Source organism: Triticum aestivum, chromosome 2A, assembly GCF_018294505.1.
Source record: "Triticum aestivum cultivar Chinese Spring chromosome 2A, IWGSC CS RefSeq v2.1, whole genome shotgun sequence".
NCBI classification, from domain to species: domain Eukaryota; kingdom Viridiplantae; phylum Streptophyta; class Magnoliopsida; order Poales; family Poaceae; genus Triticum; species Triticum aestivum.
In genome coordinates this window covers 39,188,160-39,190,840 of record NC_057797.1, presented here as the reverse complement: position 1 = coordinate 39,190,840, position 2,681 = coordinate 39,188,160, and the positions used below count along the sequence as shown (strand labels likewise).

At 42.3% G+C, this 2,681-nt stretch overlaps 2 long non-coding RNA genes across 2 annotated transcripts; both read right to left on the bottom strand.

Annotated features, from left to right (window-relative positions):
- Nucleotides 1-271: 271 nt before the first annotated feature.
- Nucleotides 272-1,237, bottom strand: LOC123184548 (uncharacterized). The gene is made up of 4 exons (XR_006492988.1): nucleotides 1,148-1,237; nucleotides 966-1,055; nucleotides 424-557; nucleotides 272-319 (listed from the first exon to the last, which is right to left on the bottom strand). It is a non-coding gene; the product is annotated as an uncharacterized lncRNA (long non-coding RNA).
- Nucleotides 1,238-1,369: 132 nt separating this feature from the next.
- On the bottom strand, nucleotides 1,370-2,288 carry LOC123184547 (uncharacterized). Its single transcript, XR_006492987.1, has 3 exons — nucleotides 2,069-2,288; nucleotides 1,550-1,684; nucleotides 1,370-1,436 (listed from the first exon to the last, which is right to left on the bottom strand). It is a non-coding gene; the product is annotated as an uncharacterized lncRNA (long non-coding RNA).
- Nucleotides 2,289-2,681: the final 393 nt, after the last annotated feature.

The following is a 2,681-nucleotide window of genomic DNA, read 5'->3' as shown; positions in this document are numbered from 1 at the left end:
TACAATATCAATTGAAATTTTGTTGATTCAGTGGACGCATAGCAATCACCGGCACTTGAAGGTGCAGCGTCATCTAGCTTTCACTTAATCTGATAAAGAAAAAACACGTGAGAACTAAACTAAAGATGCAATATAAAGAATGAATGATATTCATTTCAAAAAAAATATAAAGAATGATATAATTTGTACACGCATGCTCCTCGCATTACCACTACAGTAGGTTCACAAGAAAAGAAAACGCATATCACCCACTATAAGAAGAGGAAATTACCACTATTGTAGGTCGCCTTTTTATGCTCAACAATTTCTTTCCACACTCCTTCAGAAATTGTTGTGTTCGCCATCCACATGTTTCCAGTAGTAATAAGTAACAGTAGGCACAATTACATATTCGAGAAAATATTATTGAAGTTCAATATGTACCTTATTATAAGTCAATTTCGATAGAGGCATATGACAATGATCTACATTATTGGCATTTTTACCCACTACTGTCCTCCAGATATCAAAAATCAACAGATTGCCTCCAACCATGCATAGCAAGATTATCTATTTATCTGCATTAAGCAATAGAGAGCTCTCATTTTTAGGTGAACAGTTTATGAGAATAGCATATCCTAGCTGCAATGCAGATGTTTCAGGCAAAAAAAATTATTGGCACATAAGAGGAAAACACATATTTGAGAATTGCTTATGCTAGCAACAACAAAGATCTATGTGTTTTTTCTCAATCATCTTACAACTTGGAAATACTAATTGTCATTGATGCAATCCTATTAGCAACAAAATTTTGCATCATGAGCCCTACAGCTTGGGATGGGCCTAAACTTGTCAATTATATGTACACATGCCCAAGTAAATTCAAGCTAATGTTATACAGTAATCTTTCTCCTTTTCATACTTAAGACCATAGGAAATAGAAACATAAAAGAAATATAAAAAACACAATACAGAGAGACAAGTACCTTTCACGGGACACTTGACTGTCCTGGTATATAAAAATCTTCATCATTGTCACCGTCGTCTTCGATCCGTTTAACATAATCTTCTAAGTTCTGCAATAACCAACAGCATGACAGGGTTAGAAATAATTTCAAATGCAAGTTTGCACATGCATGTACATATGAAAGTTGACATAGAGGATTACTCTGAAAGTGATTGATTTGATGAGTTCTTTGTCTTCTTCATCTAGTTCTGTTACTGTTTTTTCCTCCTGTAACCGCACACAAAATGACCAATATTAGAGAGAATTTTTTTAAGAAAATGATGCCACAGGACCACCATGCGCGCTACATATTACCCAAAATGTGAAGCGCTACACTAAAACTTTTATGAAATATATAGAGAAAACAAAGTATGTGAGATCTTGCCCTTTGATGAGCGGAATGCTTCAAAATTTCATGCATCTGGTCAACGGAGACTCCAACATGTCTAGACTGTATACAGCACAATAAAACAATGTCAATAGTCAATAAAGTCAAAATTTCATGTGCATGTACAAGTACAGGTTAACTGAACTTAAAAGAATGGCAAGATGCCCAGATCGTACTTTCATCGACGGCATCTCTTCCAAAGCGGCAAGTATGTCCATGTCTTGCTTTGAATACATTGCTTTGTTCTCCGGTGCTCTCATTGCATCTCCCATCTCCCCCATTTCTTGCTTTCTATTCTCTTTATCCACAACCTGAACAATGGAAAATAAACCAATATTATGATTAAATTGAAGCAAGCGTGATGTACATGCAAGGCTGCAACTCTGCAAGGGGGTGCGTGCTGGCATCAAGAAAGGTGGGTTGTGGCTCGAAAATCCTATAGATCCTTCACCCACATCCTCTCTCCTAGTGCTGCAGCTTCAGGGGAAAAGACAGGAGAAGGAAGTCGGCGGTGGCTGAGGGAAGACGGAGGAGTCGTTCCACCACCGACAGGGGCGATCAAGGACTGCTACGCCATGGCATGTGAGCCGAAGGAGATGGCGAAGATAGCGACGCAACCTGTGTCACAGGCGAGTGGATGGGAAAAGAGAGAGATGAGAAGTCTGGGTGGAATACCTAGCAGACGATGGAAATACCTATAGGCAGCGGCGGCCTGGAGAGTCTAGGCGGCGGGGAGACGGCAGCGGCGAGCGACTCCCGTCTGCGGCGGCGGCGGCTGCTCGTTCGTGCAGTCGCCTAGACCGCTGCTGTCGTGCGAGCGAACCACGCAGCTGTCAACCGATAAAGCAGCAGTGCACATATGGAGGAGGCGGCTGGAGCAGTGCTGGTAGGCCGGGGAAGAGCGGCGGCCGAGGAGAAGAGGTAACCGATCTGAACGCGGAAGGAGGAGCGACGCACTTTTTTTTTATAGATGTGTGCGTATGGTCTGTTCTTTTCCAGATGACTTGGGCCAAGCCCATTTGCCCATGTTTACGACATACGTCCGAATTTGTTACCAGAGCAGCGGCCCATTAAAGTGTAGTGCTCGGTGCTCTGCGGAAAAGCCCAGGCGGAATTGGAATGACATCTGACGACCGAGAACTCCCACCAGATTAGATCCAATGGTTAAAAACGTTAATGGTCTGAGAGAGTTTGATTAGTGCTCAGTTTTAATATATCTAAATGAACGAAGGAATTCGCAATCACGTCCCATACCAAGGACCTAGCTATGACATGGCTCCACCACTGCCGAGCGCGAACACCCAATTG